The following is a 22,970-nucleotide window of genomic DNA, read 5'->3' on the forward strand; positions in this document are numbered from 1 at the left end:
ACGCGTACGGTAAGCTTACGGTAAGCGTACGGTAAAAAAAAATAAATAAATGAAAAGCAGATTTAAGAGTTTAGATATTAGGGAGCTCTAAAAAGAGCTGTTGTGTTTATGAAGTCATTTTTTAAGTGGTACCTACAAGTAAGTACCGATGCAGAGTCTAAGGTTCAAGAGGAAGACTCTGTTCCCTTCATCATTGAAGTGCACACCATCTCCTCTATAAATGTCTTGCATGTCATAACGCAAGTTGTTGTGGTAAATGGCACCCATACCATAGTCACGGAGGAAAGCAGAAACAGATTTGTTGACGTGCTTTCTTGCTTTGTCAATCTGTGGACAGAAATGATTGGACCAGTTCCATTTTTGCCTTTGGCATATGTTGGAAAACACAAAGGCAGTTTTAGGGAAAAGTGTAAACAGTTGTGCAAAGGTGTCCTTCATAAGCATTTCCAGACCTACCCCAGTCAAAGTGCCTAGGTCATTGCCACCACAGTGCACTATTATGAGGTCAGGGTGTTGGATTTGAATGAAGGATTTCACCAATGGCATCAATTGGTGCCACTTTAACCCTCTCTGACCAATCCATTTAATGTCTACATTTGGCAAAGCAAGGTCTCTCACCATACCTGTTTTCTCTGCAAACTTTTCACTCCAGAAGACATAGCTGTGCCCTACAATCCACACTGTGAACATCTTCAAAGGAGAACTGGATGCACTCAGGAGGTGTCTTTCAGTAGAATGGCAATATGAAAAGAAAGACAGTTTGGAAATGGAGGCATACATATTTTTTTCAAAACAAAAAGAACTGATTGGCTGTTTCATACCATTCTAGAATAAAAACTAGGCTGTATGTGTAAATTAATAGAAGCATGTTTTGTATTGGTAAAAAAAAATGTGTAACCAAAGAACAGTACTATGGATTTGCTGTTAGGTTTGAAAAGTCAAGCACTCTTGCTCTGTGGAATTGAAACATTGTTTGGCGAACTTCTGACCTAACTCAACACAGCAGTGTTCCATGAGCTGTTGCTATGGTAGCAGGCAGAAGTCAAGTTGGGGGAAGGGTACTAGGCAGAAGTCAAGTTGGGGGAAGGGTACTTTTGGAAAAGGGTTGGTTTTCAACCAATAGAAATGTGTGATTACATTTGAAAAAAAGGGGGAAGCACTGAGATTTGAAACTTACAAGTATATGTGTGGAAAAATAGAGGGAAAGTTTGCCATTATCTGGTTCTGCTGAGAGGAGAGAGGTGAACACAACAGAGATCCTGGCTCTGATAATCTGCTGTTTCATTTCTTTCACAACTAACTAATTTTAAAGGTGAGTTTACAGTTTGAGAGGGGATGTATGTGGTAACTTAAGAAATGAATAATAGAAATGGAAATTGTTTTTGTTGTAGTTACACATGGTGGTTTCATAATGTGTCAGTCTGTAAAAGTGATTTTCACTTGCCCCGAAAAAAAAAAGAGCAGTAAGTGTGCTTTCAAATTGGCAAAGAAATTTCGTTTTGGGACTAATGTGAAAACATGACTCTGTGTGCAGAGAGGAATTATAGGCAGAGATTTATTGCGTCTTGCTCTGGTGATTTCACAGTTGCATTAGATGGAAAGGGGGAGCGAATTTTTGGGGGAAGAAGCAGAGTCTTAGCACACACCCATGTGCTTGCCATGTATAGTCATGCACAGTATTTACAAGCGAGTGGGGTTTTCAGGTTTCAGTCTGTAATGCAAATACATTCAGCATCACTAAGGCTGGTTGCCCTTGCTGTAGTGTAGCAGTCTGGACATGGGCTTTTTAAAAAATCTGAAAAGTGGTTTCATAATGTGACAGTTTGTAAAAGTGATTTTCACTTGCCCAAAAAAAGGAGCAGTTAGTGTGCATTCAAATTGGCATAGAAATTTCGTTTTGTGACTATTGTGAAAAGAAATGTAGTAATATATTTAAATACAATAAAGGAATTGTTACAGAGAATCGGTGAGATCTGTACAAATAAAACTTTAGAATTTTATTGGATTACCATTGGAAATTTAATCAAAAAAGAATTTTAAAATTACTATTTGGTCTAAAGGAAATGAAATCAGATGTATTTTGGAGTTATTTGAGATATAATATTGTGATTATACTTCTGAAACAAACATATCAGACGGTATTTTAAAGAAATAAGTATTGGTATTAGATGATATTTTTTTAGAATATTATGCATTTCTATAATGTTAAGTTTAAGTAAAAAAAGAATCAGGGCTTTTTTAATACAATCTTTGTGATTGTTATTTTTTTTTGCCCGCTGTAAAATGATGAATGCAATTGCTTTCACAATTTATAGTGAAATGCAATATATTCTGAAAACAGCAAAAATAAGGCAAAAATATTTTATGGAAAAAAATGTAAATATGTGTACTGTATTATAAAATGTTTTAAAAATATTAATACTTTTTTCTTTTTTTCCAGATAGATATAGAAAATTTTCGAAAACTACAAACATTTTTAAAACTATTTTTAAAAAAAACAAATGAATAAATATTTTTTCAGTGAGTATGGTAAGTCAATAATAATAATTGTAGTCTCTCAAGGACCTTGTAATGTGTTTATTGATTTTTAGTGTTTTTAAAAAAAAAAAAAAAAAAGTACGCGCACCGTACGCGTACGGTAAAAAAAAAAAAAAAAAAGTTTTTAAAAACATATGTAAAAAAAAGATGAAAGATAAGGTTGGCTCTTAAAAGAACCGTTGTGTTCATGCAGGGACAGAGGAAAGGAAGCATGGGAAAATTATTCAAAGCGACAAATGTGTTGATCTATTTTGTTGTTCACTAGGGAAACACTGGTCTCCCTATAGCAAATTAGATCTTGACAAAATGTGCATCGAATATCAACCTTCCGAAATCGAGGGTTGATTTCCAGAGGGCCAGCAAAAGGAGATTCTCCCCCCACAGATGAAGGGCTCACCTGACCTGCAAAAGAAGGAGTCAGCCCTACAGATGATGGTTCAGGCTGAGCTGCTGTGGATGTACTGGCTTGTCTTTCTGAAGAGTTACCTCCAAAAAGATGACCATGTGTCCTTCTGTGTACATCCTGGAGGTGTCTCTTCATGGTGTGATTCCCAAAGGAATACTTCCTGTTAGGATTACCTCTAGAAAGTACACGCTTACACAGCTTACAAGTCACTAAGGGTGCATTTACCTTTTGCTGGCCTTCAGGAAAAGTAAAATAATCCCATACATAAGAGGGCTTTTGTTTCCTCGATCTCTGCCTCAAGACAGTGCTGCTAGTGCTAGCCTCACTCTCAGAAGAGCTCTGCTGTTCTGCCATCGTATCCCAAAGACAAACCAGCTCCTTCTCCCAAGGGATCACAAGCAGAAATGAGGGGAATGGGTGTGGTGTAGGAGAGTTCTAGAACTGAAAGTAGTTTCAACCAATCAAAAGTTGTGTTTCATGATCACATGACCTACCGTACGCTTACGGTACGCTTACGGTACGCTTACGGCAAAAGTGCGCATGCGCGTAAAAAAGACACGCGCTTGCGCGCATGCGCATAACAGTCACTCCCGGCACTTCCGCGTAACGTGCGCGTGTAGCGTACACGCGTACGCGTCCCACGCGGAGTACGCGCGGCTACGCAAATTGCGTAACTATACGCAAGCAGCGTAGGAAAATTACGGACGTTGCGTGAACCGTACGCTTACCGTGAGCTGACGGTACGCGTACTAAAATTTTTTTTAAAAAAATAGAAAAAAAGTACTGCAAATAAATTTTACATGTTTATTTTAAAAAATATATAAAAAAAACATATTAAAGAATTTTAAAAATTTAATCATAGTCTTTATAAAAGGTAAGAAAATTAAAATAAAAATATGTTAGAAAAAATAGAAGAAAAAAAAAATTAGCATTTAAAAAACCTTGCAAATTCACTGAAAAAACCATGGGTTTCACACACATTATAGTTAGGAATTAGCATTTAAAAAACCTTGCAAATTCACTGAAAAAACCATGGGTTTCACACACGTTATAGTTAGGAATTAGCATTTAAAAAACCTTAGAAATTCAGTGAAAAAACCATAGGTTTCACACACGTTATAGTTAGGAATTAGCATTTAAAAAACCTTAGAAATTCAGTGAAAAAACCATAGGTTTCACACATGTTATAGTTAGCTGGACATTTTACTCGTAAAAAACCAATGAAATTCCCCCGTTATAGTTAGTTCAGCTAACTATAACTCGCGCGCCCGCAATGAACTGCTGATGACGTCACATATTACATCACTCATGACATGGTCAGTGACATCACTCATGACATCACTGATGACATCTCAAATGACATCACTGATGACCTCACTGATGACATCATCCTTGTGATAGAGTGGCAGACCTCCTCTTCCCCTAATAAAACCTTTGATACACACATTCAAAAATAGAGACTAAAATTTACAAAACAATGGACATACCAATAACAGTTACAACAACCTCTTCAGTAATTCTAAGATCCACATACACATCCACTCATTCACCAACAGTCCAATACAGTCACTCATACATGTACTCACTTATCATATGTACTCATATACCTATACATCCTGTTACACAATGCCACTCATCCATAGAGCTACTCACACACATAGTCACTCATGCTAATAAAGAATCAAACATACATTTACTTGCATATACAGTTATACACACACCACCACACTTACTTCTACGGAAACTTACACATACTTAGTCTTTTAAACAATCACTTATGGAAATACATACTTATTCATACAGGAACTCTTTCAATCTCTCACTCTCACATATACTCACATATATAAACCAATAGTCACATATACTAGTTTTAAACATATGTAGTTACTCATAAAGACACTATTGAGACAGTCATTCACTCACTAACACACCCATACACACACTCATCCACCCATGCAGTCCTGCACACATGCTCTGTTCAACACATACAAACAGTGAGTCACTCATTCATGCACCTATGCACTACGTCATACCCCCCACCGAACCATGCAGACACTCAGACTGATACTCAAAAAACCAACTAATAACCTATATAGACACCCATGTAGCTACTCACCAACCCATGCAGCCACTTATACACAAAGTGAAAAAATGATACAGATATTTATATATTTAAACATTACTCACTAAGCCATGTATTCACTATGATACACTTAATCAGTCAGTTACATAATCAATTTTTCAAAAAGAAATCATCCATTTAGACAGTAATATACCCATTTATTCTTCCATCAACCTTGAGATATACATATATAAAACATATTTAGTTTTCAGAAAAACACACATTCACTGGATGATGTCATCAGTGAGGTCATCAGTGATGTCATTTGAGATGTCATCAGTGATGTCATGAGTGATGTCACTGACCATGTCATGAGTGATGTAATATGTGACGTCATCAGCAGTTCATTGCGGGCGCGCGAGTTATAGTTAGCTGAACTAACTATAACGGGGGAATTTCATTGGTTTTTTACGAGTAAAATGTCCAGCTAACTATAACATGTGTGAAACCTATGGTTTTTTCACTGAATTTCTAAGGTTTTTTAAATGCTAATTCCTAACTATAACGTGTGTGAAACCTATGGTTTTTTCACTGAATATATATATATATACATACACACTTACCAGACACACTTATCTTTTCAAGAAGATGTCAACATCCCTTTGTTATTCTGTTGTTTATTATATGCCCCTGCTTATTCCCTTCTAGTTTTAGATGTTTTTCTTAGTAATTGTAAGGGTTGTTCAATTTACCAAATAATATTGATTTCTATAAAAGCTCAATCCTTCAATTTACTGAATGTGTGTGACCAATACACTGAGCCAATAATGCCCTTGTGGGCAGAGTTGTACAGCCAAATCTATACCCAATAAAGTGACTAAGTGCTAAATGGTACAAGGCACATACTAAAGAAAGTTTTGTTAATGAAATGTGCTGCTGTATATTCAGATGAAGAAATTCATTCTATAAACCTTGTTATTTATTGATTCAAATATCAATGATTTATAATGGTTTTATTAGTTTGGAAGGAAAATCCCTTGAGAAAACAGAACCAGTAAATTAATTTGTGATGAGGTTCTGCTGTGGTGGAATGTAGAAATGCTATCAAACAGCTTTAAAGGAATGTGTACAGATCTTCACTGGTATTAAGCCCATGTGGAGTTATGATGACTAAATATAAGATTTATCTAGTCTCCAACCTTCATAATATTGCTTCTTGGTTGCCCCCACACCTTAATTTGGGTACCATGTCTATCAAAAGGTATTTGAGATGACTAAGATTACTGTTGTGGATCTCCTTAAAATGTCGAGCCACTGGATATGAGGTATCTAAGTTGGTTATAGCTCATATGTGTTGTAATATCTGTTTATGTAACTGCAGTTTAGTGCTCCCTATATAGCGTAGTTCACATTTACATTCTAGGACATATACAGTAAACTCAGTCTTCCAGGTAAAAAATGTATCTATTTGATATTCCTATCATGGAATTGGTTATCATATTGTAATACACTGACACCAAACTGGACAGCCCTGCATGAATTACATTTAAAAAATCATTTTTTGGATAAGAGCCAATTACCTGTCTCTGTAACTTCCGGACTGCTATTGACAAGGGCAATACTCATGGATATGGCTCTTCTGAACGTGATCACAGGTTTTTTGGGGAGTACCAAACCAATAACAGGATCACTTAAAATTAGTTGCCACTGTCTCCTCAACATGGCTCTTAATGTCCGCTCTTGTTTACTGTAGGACAAAATGAGTCTAGTTTCCCCATCTATGGCCTTTGAATTGCCGTGTTTGATTTCACTACAAGATTGCCTATCAAACAGTAAACTTTCCCTGTTTATGCGTAAGCGTCTCACAGATTCTGTCACTAGTATTTTAACTCCTTTCTTTGGAGCTCTTAATGTGTCTCCGGCTTTTGCTCGAAGACAATCACGTAGTCAGTTCCCAGATTTCGAGGAACGAGAGAAGTTAGATTCTCTGGCACGAAGATGGATCAAGAAGGGTCCACAATATAGTATGTCTGATATTATGCCTACCTTTTTGCAATGGAATGCACCTACGCAAAGGTATGTTTTTAATGTAATGTGCAATATTCTCATTAAAGAATGGGAAGATGTGAGTTTGAGTCCGATCTCACAAGATTTATTAGATGTCCAAGCCAATTTTGAAAAAGTACTTATTGTAGGTTCCAAAGTTGCGGAAGCTGTAAGAACACTCATCTCTTATAGAACCTTATTGTTCTCTCAGATTTTTCTTGATTCTGATCCGTCAGTTAAACTGACATCGAAAAATTACCCTATGAGAGAGGTTCCTCCAATATGGAAAGAAGAGGTTCCAGCAGCAGGTGCTAATCCTCCTATTCCTGCTCACTTTCAGCGTATATGGGTACATGTACCATGGAAGAGATCTGAAGTTTTGGCCCTTAAGCAGACTCTACCAGATCCTCGTAAGAATCCTGCAGGTTATTATAAAGAATTATCACAGACAGTCAAAGCTTGTATTATGAATCTAGCAGATATTGATATGTTAATGGGTAATGTAGTCCCACAGACAATATGGGCTAAGATTCGTAGAGAGGATCATGTACTGGAACTGGGTGCTACTTGGGATGTCATAGCTAATACAGATAGAGACCAAGTGGGTGGTGCAAAGCCTGATGCTTTGATCTCGGAACTTCCTGGTAGAATCATTACGTTAATGAAAACTATGATGCCTGCTTTGAGAGTGAATTGGGATAAGCTAGCAGCATGCAAACAAAAGAAAGATGAAAGTGTCTCTGATTTCTTTACTCGTTTCGAAGAGACATTCATCGATCATAGTGGTCAGGACATGGCTACTGAGGGTGGACAGCGACTATTCGTGGACAAATTTGTATTCAATTTGCTTCCCGAGCTGTCACACAAATTAAAGGATTCAGAAAGTTCTTGGGCTGTTTCTTCTTCTGCCCAGATATTGGCTACTGCACAATATTATGAGAATAGAGACAAAGAAGAAAAAGAAAAGCAAGAAAAGAAAACGAAAGATTTAAAAACGAAGGTTCTCTTACAGCAAGCTTACCCTCCATGTTATGTTCAGCCTCAGACTCAGCAGCCGCCACAGTTTCAGAGATTGTACCAGAAACCTGAGCCATACATTCCGCGACCTTTATTAGGTCCTAATCAATGTGCTTATTGTAGAGAGGAAGGTCATTTTAAGAGCAGTTGTCCGGTTTTATTGCAGCGTAATGGAGCATTATCTGCTCCTCGAGGTCGTGCTGGCCTCCAGTCAGCAAACAGAGGTAGAGGTCGAGGTATGTCAACTCAAGAACAGCGTGCCCATCCTTCTCCTAATTCCATGAACTATTTTGATCAACAGACTGTGAGGTTCACTCAGTATTATAATGAGGACCATTATGTTGAAAGCGAGAATGAGAGTCTTCATGCCAACTAGGACAGCCACGGACAAAGTAGAGGAGTTGTGCCAATCCCAGTAGATCAAAATGGCCCTTATGTTAACGTCACTACAATGGGTGTATCAGAGCCATTTCTCCTAGATACTGGAGCAATGAGAAGTTCTATTATTCATTCTAAACTCCCTGGCGCACCTTTGCCTGGCTTAACGAATGTTTCTGTAGGATTTTCTGGAGCCCCTGTTCGCAATCCGGTTTCTTGCCCTTTGCCAATTTCAGTTGGTCCTTATGATTTGGAAGCTTCACTTTTGTTAACGAATGGTTGTGGTGAGAATCTGTTGGGTCTAGAACTATTGAAAAGAATGCATGCTACAATATATTGTTCTCCTTCAGGCGTACATCTCACCCTAGGTCAGAAGTTGATCTCCCCAATGTATCTGTCTAAAGATCAGTTCCCTCCTGAGTTGCTTTCTCTTCCGACAGCACTTTGGGCCACAGGTCCGAATGATGTGGGTTGTCTTGAGATACCGCCTTATGTTGTTACTCTTAAGCCAAATGTTGAATTACCACGCATCCCACAATACCGAATCTCTGTAGAGGGTGAAAAAGCGCTTTTGGAAATCATTCATGATCTTATTCGGAAGGATGTGGTTGAAGAAACGAGAGGCAACACATGCAATAGTCCTATTCTTCCTGTTCTTAAACGTACTGATCCTTCTCAACCTCCTGTGTACCGATTTGTGATTGATCTGCGAGAAGTAAACAAAATTGTGATTCCACAATTTCCTGTTGATCCAGATATCACTGCCTTGTTGACTATGATACCTTCCACAGCAACTTGGTTTTCTGTTATTGATCTAAAGAATGCCTTCTTCAGTATTCCAATTGCAGAAGAGAGTAGGGATATTTTTGGTTTTTCTCTTGGAGGCCGAAGTTTCCGGTTTAAGCGTGCACCTCAAGGGTACTGTGAAAGTCCCTCCATTTACAGCCAAGCTTTGAAATGTCATCTTGATACTTTTCATTTGCCGTCTGGTGCCGCTCTTATCCAATACATGGACGACTTGTTAGTCGCTGCCGATTCAGAAGATATCTGTAAGAGTGTCACTGTTGCACTGTTGTGTCACTTGTTTAAGCTAAATCAGTTCAGTTCAAAAGCTTTATTTCGACAGTTAGTCATAAAAGCACAACAATACAACACATATCACACAATAAATAAGACATAATACAATACAGTTACAAGATAAAATGATTATTAAATTCCATATACTGTCGGATATCTAAAAGTTTAAAAAAAGGATATTACTGTAACAGCTGTTTCCTTGCAGATCTTATCCTCCAAGCCCAACCCAAAAATTTAGCTAAACAGCAGGCAAAGAAGGGACGAGCGTCAGAGTGCAATATGCGTAAAGCTTCCAAGTATGATCTTGTACCTAGGCTCCTACATAAAGGCTTCAGCCATCTCGACCTAGGCACAGAATAAGCATGACACTCGAACAACAGATGAGCTATGGACTCGACCCTTAAATTACAAAAGGGACAGTAAGGGACAGTTTGGTATGGAGGTTTCCAGGTAGACGTAAAAAGACCTAGAGGAAGAACACCCACCCTGAATTTAAAGTATAATGCTCTATCACCTGGGTTGGAGATTGCATCCAAATAAGGTTCTCTGAAAGGGATCTCCTTGACTAACAAAAACTGGGCGACAGATTTACAATGATTGGGGTTACACAACCTCTCATTATCCACCCAGAGCCAATAGATCTTTTTGAGCAATTGTTTTGAGGGTGCTGTTCTATTGACCCAAGCATCTCCTAAATCCAGGTCATAGAGAAGTCGCTTAACCTCCCTGAGCCAGATTACCTTATGCCAACCGGATGAGGATAAGATTTCGCTCAGGGCATCTGCGTAACTACTCAATTCAGGGACATTCCATATCCTGGCCCATAATAAAAGGGGACGTAGCCTGGCTTGCTCGCTGATTGAGCGTGTGCCTGCGTCAAACAGGAGGGGAATTGTGGGGGTACTGTGGGGTAATTTCATAAGGTCTTTATGAAAGTTGTTTTCAAGGTGTGTCAAAATGTCAACTCTTTGTATACCCCACAATTCCGCACCATACAGAGCTGCACTCACCACCATTGCCCTGTATATATCAAGAAGTGCCCCAATAGGTTTTAAAGCTGAGGCACGTTGTTCCTTGAGCAGGGCCCCTGTGACCCTCTTGTGGGTCAAGAACACCTTTTGGTGATGCGCCTTCCAGCTCATATTGGCACATAGACGGATACCTAGATAGTCAAATTCGTTGACTCTATCAAGGGGAACAGAGTCCAGGGAAGGAGGAACAGCCGCTTTCCTGGGAGGGTTGAGAACAAGGAATTTGGTCTTGCTTATATTTATGGACAGGCCCTTGGTATCACAAAAGGCCTTAAAGCTAGAAAGCAACTTTTGGATACCTGCTGGTGACTTTGAAATTAGGAGGGTATCATCCGCAAAAAGGAGCGTAGGTACTTTTCTGCCAGCCAAGGATGGTGCATCTGACGGCTGTTGGAGCAGATGTTCCACCACTCCGTTAACATAAAGAGAAAACAGAGTGGGGGCAAGCACACATCCCTGGCGGACGCCCCTATCTACGGAGATACGAGATGTTTTCTCCCCCTGGGTACCCCACCTAATCTGGGCAAAGTTGCTTTCGTGAAACTTTATAAGCAAGGCCAACAAATAGGGAGGTAAACCCAATCTACCTAAGACATTCCACAGTTGGACTCGTGGGACCAGGTCGAAGGCAGTTCGCAAGTCTATAAAGACTAAATACAAGCTGCCCCCACCCAGCACAACCACTTTCCAATATATCATTAGAAGACGAAACGTCTGCTCGATGGTACCCATCCCTGCTCTAAAACCAGCCTGGAAGTCTGACAGAACCTGATTTTCTTCAATCCACTGCAGAATCCTACCTAGCACCACTTTGCCCGCAACCTTTTGTGTAGAATCAAGCAAGCTAATAGGACGATAATTAGCTGGGTCATCCCGACAACCTTTTTTGAAAATAGGGACGACCTCAGCACCCCTCCATGAGTCAGGGAGAGAACCTCCCGACACAACCTCATTCAATAGTGATGCAATTAACCTACTCCAGGGTAATGGGTATTTCTTCAGCAAGTCACCCGGGATTCCGTCCGGTCCGGCAGCCTTGTTAGAAACAATACAACTAATTGCCCTTGCAACTTCCTCAGTGCTGAAGGGGCAGGGATTAATGGAGGTCTCAGCTGATAAGCTGGCGAGAAGGCCCATGTTAGGATGGAGTACCCCACTTTGGGCAGAGTAGAGTTTAGAGAAGTGGGCAAACCAAAGATCGCCAGGAATATTGCAGGTAAGCAGGGAATCAAAAGGTTTGTCCCTAGCTCTCAGCAGCTCCCAGAACCCCTTGGTGTCTTTCCTGGAGCTTGCCTCCACTAAATCCCACCAAAAACTATAATCATGGGCCTCCTTTGCCTCAGCCATAACTTTTTTATAGCGTTTCCTCGCCCATCTAATGCTGCCTGCATCCTTACTTTTCACTGCAGAAATAAGTTCCCCCTTTGCGGCCCGACATTTAGAGGAATACCACTTGTTTCTTGCCCTAGGAGCACTTTTCACAGAAACATTCGCGCTGGGTTGGGGTATAATAAACAAATCACTTAACAGCGCAATGGTTTCTGTGAATAATGATGAAACAGATTGGCTGGTGGTACCCAGGGCTTCAAGGCGCGTGCCCGATGCTGCCATAGTGGTCCCTGCCTGTGCCATCCTTTCCTCATCCGCTGCTACTTTAGCCCACTTTAGGCGCCTGCCACAGCGCGAAGGAGCAAGCTCATGGGAGGTTTTCCACTTGTAGGGGAACTCAGCTATGTTCCCAGCCTGCCAGGGGGAAATCAATGTTAAGGAGAGAGGATTGTGGTCGCTATCGCAAGACGCAATAACCTCCATATCGTAATGGAGTGGCCACAAGTTATAATTCAACAGAACATAATCTATTCTAGAAGTGTGTCCCATCCTGTTATAGGTGTGCGCACCCAAAAGATCCGATTTGGATCGACCATTAGTTGATCTTAGGTCAAATTCCATACAGAGAGCATTGATGTCTACCGCGCTCTGGGACCATTTAGGGATCGGGTCTAGGGTCAGGGTGGGAATGCCTCTCCTTATATCCTCATCCCAGGTATCCAAAATATCCTCCCTGGCCAATGGCTCGAAACAGCAATTAAAGTCGCCTGCGAGAAGAATATAAGAATCAATACAGCAGGCGGAAAGATCGTTACTTAATCCTGTGGAGGATAGAGTAGAAGACCCGCCCCTAGCCCCCCTTAAGTAGAGGTTAAAGACCTCCAACTTCCTGCCCCCTGGGCAAAGGATGGATATCCTCTGGAGATCAGGAGAATGCGTCGGCTTTTGGGTTACACTTAAACCTAAAGCAATATTAACCCATATAAGAAGGCCACCCGACGGGCGGCCTTTACGTCCATATTGAAGGGAGGCTGGAACAAAGTAGGTCGTAAAGCCCACTCTGTGCTTAGGTTCAAGGCACCACGTTTCCTGCAAAAGACAGATGTTATAAGGGTCCAAAAAGGCATTCCATTCAGGGATTTCAAAGTTACGGGCGAGCCCTGCTACATTCCAATTTATAATCTTTAGCAAAGGGACGTCAGGGGTAATCTCCCTTGGAGGATTATCTAGTGTGGCCAGAATGGACGCAGGTCCTACCCCCTCCGCAGTAGATCTGTTTAGCCTAGGTTGTTGCTCAAACTGGTGGTGATAGGGTGCTATTGCTACATCAGACAACCTCCTGATTGATGAAACATTTTGAATTGGCAAAACATCCTGAATTGGAGGCAAGGGGATCGTACAAGATGGATTCAGTTGATCCCCTACTACTTGGGAGTCGGAAATACATGGCGTATACGTACTCTCCTCTATAGGTAAAACAGAAAACGTTCCCTCTAGACTAAGGGAGCTAACAACCGAAGGAACAGACACTACAAGAGAAGAGTCGTTGTGCCCCAAGGCCTGTAATAAGGGGACCTGGGGAACCGGTTGGCATACGAGTCAATCTACCTCCTCAAGCCCAGCAAACCGATTCGAGGTGGAGAAACCATACCAATTTATACATGAATCTTGAACTTTTTTGGGATGGCTCCTCCAGTTATGGTGGTGTACAACAGACCAATTCTCTTCCCGTGTTCAATTCAAATTCAAATAGACTTTATTCGGATTTCAAAAACCATCCATAAAAGCACAAAGTAAATTTTAAAAATACACATGTAATACTGCGATTTTATGCCACAACTTATTATTTACAAATATAATTTATAAAAACAACAATGAAAAACTCAAATGGCCTTTATACTATACAATGCATAGAACCACCTTAAATACAATATATAGCGGTGTATAGCAAGGGATAAATATAGTTATCATGAAAACAAGACAAATGCATTATAACACATTAGGTTAGTGCAAATCACGTTTTAAAGTGCAAAGTGCATATCTTGGTATAAAATTAATCAATTCTCAAGGACCTGCGAGAGCATACAATAGCATTAAGAAAATTGCTAACTCTAAAGATTAATTCATCAGATCCCAACATTAAAAAATGTCTATAAGCGTGATTGAGGTCGGTCAAATCATGTTTTCTACAATAGGGGATTAGATAGTGCCTTGTAAACTTCATGTAAAAACCACAGCCAAAAATAAAGTGTAGCATACTCTGGGTTCCACCACGGTCACATGGACAATTTAATTTTTCCAGATTTTTAATGTACCCCAATGGAAAACAAATTAGATTAATAATACTCCGGTCCCTGAATCTGAAGAGTAGGGTCCTCTTCCATCTGCCCAATTTTTTGCATAAATAGGGCTGAGGTAACATAGGAAGTTCAAGGGATAATTCCTGGATTTGTAGATAACTGATAGTAGATGGTTTCACAAAATCTACTTTTTCCCTCTCTATGTGATAATGCTGGTAGAGTGCCCTTCTCACTAAATTTTTGTGGGAGCCGTCAATCTGGTCGGGGTTTGTAAAAAGATGACCATAATTAACACTCATAAGGCTCTTCTCTACCGCATTAATCCAGGGAATTAAATTGACATTCTCGCAATTTAGACAGTCCATAATAATCTCGCGGGACAGGGAAGCTGCCGGGTTTTTCCAGACCCTTAACCAGAACAGTGCGGGTCTGGCTCTTATAAAATCCTCAACATAATGTAGTTTTAATTCATTATGACATACAGTAGTTGGTGCACAAATGACTCCCCCCAAAATTTTCCGGCAAAATCTGTTCTCTTCTCTCTGTAATTCGGAACAGTTCGAAAACCCCCAAACTTCAGCCCCATATGTGCCAGTTGGGAGACATTGGCTCCGATAAATTTGTAATAGGCTGGGAACCACGTCCGCCTGGCGTGGTTGGCGGAGAGAGATAACAGAGTTGATCGATTTTGAGAGTTTATTTCTCCCCATTGCAACGTGGGGTTGCCACGAGCCACTATTAGAGAATAGAAGGCCCAAATATGGGAAAGTGCAAATGCTTTTTAAGGAGTTTTGACCTATCACGATCTTTGGGATTTTATAGTTTTTAGGGCCACAGGTCATTATAAAAGATTTGCTGAAATTAGTGCACAAACCTAAGTCAAACATATAGTCGACGAATCCCGAAATTAAAATACGTAGGGCGTTCGGGGTGCGGCCTATAAGTACCGCATCATCCGCGTAGAGTAACGCCGGGATTGGTTTCTTATTAATCATAGGAACGTCTTTTGTCAGGTTGCATAAAGAATGGGTTAATTCATTGATGTATAATATAAAAAGCAAGGGGGCCAGAACGCAGCCCTGCCTGACCCCCTTGCCTATTAAAATTTCGTTTGAGACCTCGCCTTCATTATTTATTCGGACGCGGGCCTTCAGGTTGCAGTGGAGGTTGGCCAAAAAGTGGACTAGTGGTTCATCTAAGCCGTAGTTTAAGAGAATGGACCACAAGCGGGAGCGATTTACAAAATCAAATGCTGAGCTTAGGTCCATGAACCCAAGATACAGAGGGGATTGTTTAGCTCTTGTGTATTTGGCCATTATAAGGTTGAGGTTCAGGCATTGTTCCACCGTGCCAAGTTTGCTCCTAAAGCCTAACTGGCAACGGTGGATGATAGAGTTGTCATCTGCCCATGTGCTAATTCTATCAAATAAGACCCTGCCAAGGACCTTCATGGTATTATCGATCAGCGATATTGGTCGATAACACCCCGGGTCCAACCTGTTTCCCTTTTTGAAAATAGGTACAATAGTACTACTGGACCAAGTCGGGGGGATAGATTTCTTACTCAAGTTGTTAAAAAGATTACAGAGTAAGGGGGCCCAGAATCTTATATTGGATTTAATCTGGTCGATGGACAGGCCATCCGGGCCTGGTGCCTTATTACCGGCACTATTTCCAATGGCTTCCTCTACCTCCTCTAGTGTTATAACGATGGTGCTGTCTGGGAAATTATCCTCGGTATGATCACCATCTCCCGCGTATAATTTCGAAAAGTGGGTGACCCATGAGTCTCCTGTGATATTGCAGTTGATTGGGGTGATGTTACTTCCCAGGGCTCTCAAGTTCTTTACGTTTCTCCAAAACCCGGTTGAGTCTTTTAGGGCAGCAGATTTCGTTAGGTTATCCCAGTGACTTATTAAAAGCTCCTCAGTTCTGACTTTTAGTGCGTGTTTATATTTAAAGCGCAGTGAACTGACAAGGGGCACATCACGGGGTTTAACTGCCAAGGCCTTTCTAAGTTCTCTATTGGCCCTCGAGCAATTGGTGTCAAACCATCTTTGGTCGGTTACGTTATGTTCTTTTGACGGTCTGGATATTGCCCTTTTTATAGCTATGCATAAATCACAAAAAGACTTAATTATGTCGGGGCCATCGAGTGCTAAACATTTGGAGATCAACAGAGGATTATTCCTGATCACAGTAGATAGGATCTCACGGTTGTCGACCCCTCTCCAGACAATCCTAAGCCTGTCTGTAGAGACAGTGATATTTTGGGCTCCTGTCTCACAAGGGCCTATAGGTTTATTGATAGATTTAAGTTGGATTACTATGGGCAGATGATCACTATATGGGCTATTAACAACCTCAGAGCCAAATAACACTTCACTAAGGCGGGAAGAGGTGAACATGTAATCAATCGTAGATGAACTACCACGGCCAATGTAAGTAGGGGCCGGCTCAATTCCCTCGGAGGATCCACATAGGCTCATTACATCATCTAAATCCCTGCTATGTAATAAATCCAATAATTCGGTACCTCGTCTACAGGGCAATGATGTTTGGTGGATGTGGGCATTAAAGTCTCCACCAACACAAATGCCATCAAATTGGCCAAACTTTTCCCCATTTGCAACTTCATCAATAAAATTAAACAGTTCCAAAAAAGTAGGATTTGGATGGTTAATAAAATCATTATTATAAAAGTTTATAAGACAAATTCTTAACCTTGCAACATATTTCACAGCTATCAGATGTTTACTGACCACATGTAAAGGTTCAATTTTCACATCTTTAGAAACTTTTGCCCAGATGGATAAACCACCACTTGGTCGCCCCGAAACAGAGGGCAGAGCAGTAAGGTTATGGGCAAAAAAGCCCTCTAGTAATTGAGGACATGTACACCATGTTTCCTGCAACATTACCACATCAAAATGGCTTATCCATGTGACCCATTCTTTAATTTTCATCTTACTTGAGAGGCCAGCAATATTCCAACTAATGATACTGAGAGTATCAATTGGTGGATTAGTAATGCGAAAAGGCTGGGCAATGGGGAGATAGGGGCGTACTACAAGGGGTGAAATTAATCCATCTGGACAGGACTCAGAAGTGTTTATAAATTTTGCCCTTTCCAAAGGCATTGTACTAGTAGCCTTATCCAGTGTAGTGGAGAAAGTTAATAGTGGTCAATCTAGGCTGCCTAATTCAGATAGGGCGGAAAATCTGTTGAATAAAGGAATTGTGTTAGGGGCCGTTTGGAATATTCTGTGTGGAGGCCTATAAAAATGGCCCAGTGGGTGAAGAGTTATTGCAGTCGATGTATTGGCATAGGTATTATGTGTGTCTAAAAAGAATCTTACTGAACTCGGGTGTCGAAAGTTAATCACTATGCAGTCCCCACTGATATTTTTGTGTTGTGGGCCCACCCAGCTTACCCGACGAGTTGATATAATCTCATTAGATATGTTCCACCTTGCCCCTTTATGTTTAGTCAGCCAATCAGTGCATTTATTGTGCAATTGTTGCCATGACTCACTTTGGTTTTCATTAAGGGCTGGTACACCAGCTAGCACAAGAACATATGGGCAGGCTTCTGGGGGTAAGTGAAGTGATGGTCCTAAGTTATTAGTGGTGCTATTTCTTACTGTCGCACCTCTACTTGCGCTTACACTTTCCGGTTTATTGCCTGTCCTATCTTTTCGGGTTACTGATGGAGTGGTAGTAGGATTGGCGTCCGAGCTCACAGTGTTAGTAATAGCTCTTCCTGCTGCTCCAAAAGAATCATAATTTGGGCCCTTAGTCAGTGCGGGTTGGATATTGGTTGAAGTACTGCTAGAAGGAACGGCTTTAACCGCTGTTAAGCTTTTAGTGTTACTATGGCCAGAGTCATTAGTAATGGTCAAACCTCCCTCCCTCAGATCATTGCATAATGATTCTAATTTGTTCATAATTTTTTCACCCCGGGCGACATCCACACTCATAGTGCCTTTCCTTTTAATTTCCTCTTTTTTCACAAGGGTTTCAATTTTGTCCAGTCTTTTAAAAACGAGATTAAATTGCTTAGCTATTTGAATTTCGACTTGCTTAAAAATGGTATCAACGATAGTTTCAACCAGGTTACCATTGACTTTGGATTGGATATTGCGATCAGTATGCTCAGTCTGGGTACTGACCGAATTGTCAATCTCATCACATAGTCTAACGACCTCACATATACCCTTATCCCGGGCAGGAGGCTCTGGACTACAGGCAGGAACGGTAGGTCTTCCCGCTCCTTCATCCGATGGTAAAAGTTGCGAAGATAAATCCTCAATGGAGCCTGATAACACTATTTCACAGTCATTTCCTTTATTTTTGTTCCATAAACTGTGTGGGGTGGGTTGGTTTCTGCTGTGACTTGGTTGTTTCCTTTTGTTTATGGTACATTTCACTGGGCCTCTCTTACGTTTCTCCCTTGTTGTTGTGACAGGACGTGTTGTTTTGTCTGGTGCGGATTTCGCTAGTTGAACAGTTCCAGGTACAGTCACCAAGCTGGTTGTATCAGTAATGGAAGTTACATTATCAGTTTGTGCTGATGTTTTGATGACTGTTACTGTAGGGGAGAGGGGGAGACCCAAAGTAGGAGAATCATTAAGGGACTGGGAGTTTAACAGGGTAGTAGTAGGAAGTCCAAAGGACATCCTACGTTCGGTGTCCGCAATTTCGTTGGTAACCATGGTGAGGGCATTAGCCAGTAATACATCAATCGATGTGGGCAGCTCGATAGGGGTAGCAGTATTAGCAGGTATAGGTTTCGTGCGTTTCACCATGATTTATGTAAATACCTGTACGGCTTTGGCGAAGCAAGGGGGGGGCCCAGCCCAGCCTCGTCCTGCCCCGGACGGCCACAGACGGTCCCTTGTCCCGGGCTTCTCCCGGCGTCGCCCGCGCGCGTCCCGCGTCGCGGGGGTCGTGGTCGGTTAAGTAGCGCCTCCGGGCGCGCAAGATGCGTTGTTTCCGCTTCCGCTTCTGTGCCCCAGGGGAACCTGGGTATTGCAGTCCCTTCGTGCGCTCCCTCCACACAGCGATCGAAACTGCGGCCGATGGCGGGAGGGAGACGCGGCAGCCAGCAAGAAGCCTCACAGGTACGTTTCAGGAATCACCCTAGCGTGGTCAAAAACTCAGTACACAGCCAGTACAGAGAATGTACTTATCTCCAGTTGTGCAGCGTTCAGACTGTAGGAGCAGGATTCATAACCTGTTCTTCCTTGGTTACGTCACCAAGGAACGAGTTTAGTCGAGCAATGTTCTCCTGCTTCCCACAGCTCCTGAGCATCGACTGGAGTACAAAACAAAGGATCCTGTACAACCCCACGATATAGGTGTCCTCGTGTTCTGGGGAGTGCAGAAACTTAGCGCTAAAAAACGCGCCGTGGGGCAAGTGACTGGGAGTCTGTGCGAGCTCTTCTCCCTAACTGCGGGAGTTTGAACGTTCTCCGCTGTTCGGATGCTTCGCGTTAGCAACAACGCACTGTGGGTCAGGTGACAGGGAGATTGTGCGAGCGCTTCAACCTCGAAGCGGTTCTCCCAGTATTCTCAGCTGCGAGGAGGCGGTGAACAGGCGGCGCCCTGAAACGGCAATGAGAGCCAAGGTAAGAGGAGCCAGTACGCGCTCCCGGTCAGCACTCCTTTCATCATCAATGACTACTGTCCCCATAACCAAGACATGACACATCTGATGGTTGGTGGCAGCTGATATACACTTGGGTGGTACTGGCTTTTTTACCTGCACTCCCTTGGAGGATTATCTAGTGTGGCCAGAATGGACGCAGGTCCTACCCCCTCCGCAGTAGATCTGTTTAGCCTAGGTTGTTGCTCAAACTGGTGGTGATAGGGTGCTATTGCTACATCAGACAACCTCCTGATTGATGAAACATTTTGAATTGGCAAAACATCCTGAATTGGAGGCAAGGGGATCGTACAAGATGGATTCAGTTGATCCCCTACTACTTGGGAGTCGGAAATACATGGCGTATACAAACTCTCCTCTATAGGTAAAACAGAAAACGTTCCCTCTAGACTAAGGGAGCTAACAACCGAAGGAACAAACACTACAAGAGAAGAGTCGTTGTGCCCCAAGGCCTGTAATAAGGGGACCTGGGGAACCGGTTGGCATACGAGTCAATCTACCTCCTCAAGCCCAGCAAACCGATTCGAGGTGGAGAAACCATACCAATTTATACATGAATCTTGAACTTTTTTGGGATGGCTCCTCCAGTTATGGTGGTGTACAACAGACCAATTCTCTTCCCGTGTGTAACTAGGACACGGAGGGTAAAAAAAGGGCAATGGCCTTGGTGTAACAAGAGAACCTTCACCAGTAGGCCAGGAGCAGATGTAATGTGCCGTGTGAGGGTCCTCAAAGGTCACCACTATACAGTCCCCGGGACTAGATTTCTTTGAGGGGCCCACCCAGGGGGTTCTGCGTACCATCAAGATTCTACTTCTCTGTCCAATAGGGATTGGTCTATTCACGTTAAGCCAATGAACTGTCCAGTTCTTCAGAGACTCATAGTTCTCATGATGGCCACTTCCTAACTCAGGGACACCCGTCAGCACAACCACATGATCATTGGCCTCTGGAGGGAGATCAATGTAACCCCCTCTAAAGTTGTTCTTAGCAGGAGGGCTCTTAGATGAATGTAACGCCACTTCGCTAGGAGGGGGCCTACGCGGTGCACCAACTTTGGATTTAGCTAATAGTTGGGGGGTAGGACGCTTTAGAGCCTTAGGTATGGAGGCGGTGTTAGTAGGATCCACACCCACAGTCCCTGATGTAGGAATCAAACGTGCAGTGGCGGGGACAGGAAGGGAGGTTTGCGGGACTTGAGGGGTTAAACCATGGGGGGTGGCTCAACAGCAGGAAAACCCTGGTTTTCTAGACTTCTCAGGCCGAGAGTGGCCAGAGCAATGATGCTCTTTTCCATCTCGAGCAGATTATTCTCAATACGTGAGAGTCTAAGATCGAGAGGAGTAAGAAGTTTTTTGAGGGTTTCCCAAACTAAACCTATGAATTCTCCTTCATTACTTTCCCCATTCTCTACATGTAGGCCCTCAACCTCAACCTCTGACTCCGTGACCGTAGAAGCAGTCAAGGGAGCAGAGACTGGACCCTCTTTAGCTCCCACATGATGTGGTTGATCCCTGGGCACACGCCCTTCTATGGAATTTAATGCCGGAGCACTAGTCAAATTCGGGTATTGTGCAACCACAATTTTAGCCTTCTTGCGACCGTATGCAGACCGGGAGGTGCATCTTTTTTTGGGTTGATATTTTTTGTTAATAGAGCGCCTGAGTGGAAACATAGCAGAGGTAGAATTATTAGAACTAACATCCTGCTTAAAAGGCGTATTAAGAGAATTCATTGCACTATCCTGGGTCAATGTGGGGAGAACCGGGGTGTGATGAACATCAACCTGTGCAACTACACAGTGGGGGATAGGTGGGCGCACCGGGGTAACCACAGTAGCTATATGGCCTAGGGAAGATTTTTTTGACTGATCAATTACCTGGGACAATCTCCTAGCGGATGCCAGTTCCAGGGAAACTCGAGTCTGGAGTTTAGAAATCTCATAGTCTATGGCTGTGTTAGTACGAGTAATAAAATCGTCCATAGGACCAATGATTGAGGGGCCGCCATTTGCGGCCTTGCTCCGTGTTTGCCTTGTAGACATAGCTTGGTAAACAACAACGGCAACCCCCTGGCTAGACTGTGGGTAAGAAATAGTAACTAATCAACAAATAAGGAGCAACAGAACTGTTAAAATGATATACAAAAGAGGGTAGCCCCGACCTGACCTCGCTGACCTCGAACGGCCTCAAACGGCCCGCTCTTTGCCCGGTCTTCGCCCCGGGCTGCGTCCCGCGCGCGTCCCGCTAGCGCGAGTAGGCAGGGAGACGTTCATATAATGGAGGGCAACAGTATTGGGGGAGGAGTCAGGAAGAGGACCAGGTGTGGCTGATCTGCTTCGTGCACAGCACCCTGGTCCTCGCAGTCCTGAATACGCCGGTTCTTGCAGGGTCAGTGTCAGCACACCAGCAACAATTCCCCAAGTGACTGCAGCAGAGTCCCGGTCCCTCGAGCGGCACCCGCGAAGTGGGGGCTGCGAGGCGCGGTGTTGATTTCAAAAGAGCTGGGATGAAAGTCCAAGAAGTCCCTCCGATGGGCAGCAGCACCAGCCGAGATCACAGATGGAGCCCACGATCAGGGGGCTGCACCGCCTGTTTAAGGTGTTGGGGGAGGAGTCAGGAAGAGGACCAGGTGCGGCTGATCTGCTTCGTGCACAGCACCCTGGTCCTCGCAGTCCTGAATACGCCGGTTCTTGCAGGGTCAGTGGCAGCACACCAGCAACAATTCCCCAAGTGACTGCAGCAGAGTCCCGGTCCCTCGAGCGGCTCCCGCGAAGCGGGGGCCGCGAGGCGCGGTGTTGATTTCAAAAGAGCTGGGATGAAAGTCCAAGAAGTCCCTCCGATGGGCAGCAGCACCAGCCGAGATCACAGATGGAGCCCACGATCAGGGGGCTGCACCGCCTGTTTAAGGTGTTGGGGGAGGAGTCAGGAAGAGGACCAGGTGCGGCTGATCTGCTTCGTGCACAGCACCCTGGTCCTCGCAGTCCTGAATACGCCGGTTCTTGCAGGGTCAGTGTCAGCACACCAGCAACAATTCCCCAAGTGACTGCAGCAGAGTCCCGGTCCCTCGAGCGGCTCCCGCGAAGCGGGGGCCGCGAGGCGCGGTGTTGATTTCAAAA

The 22,970-nt window shown here is 42.9% G+C and overlaps 1 protein-coding gene across 1 annotated transcript in view; it reads right to left on the reverse strand.

Moving 5' to 3' along the window:
• Positions 1-22,970, reverse strand: part of LOC146816783 (protein FAM204A-like) — a 118,770-nt gene that overhangs the window by 81,550 nt on the left and 14,250 nt on the right. The window lies entirely within an intron of this gene.

Source organism: Triturus cristatus, chromosome 6 (assembly GCF_964204655.1).
Source record: "Triturus cristatus chromosome 6, aTriCri1.1, whole genome shotgun sequence".
In the NCBI taxonomy this organism is placed as follows: domain Eukaryota; kingdom Metazoa; phylum Chordata; class Amphibia; order Caudata; family Salamandridae; genus Triturus; species Triturus cristatus.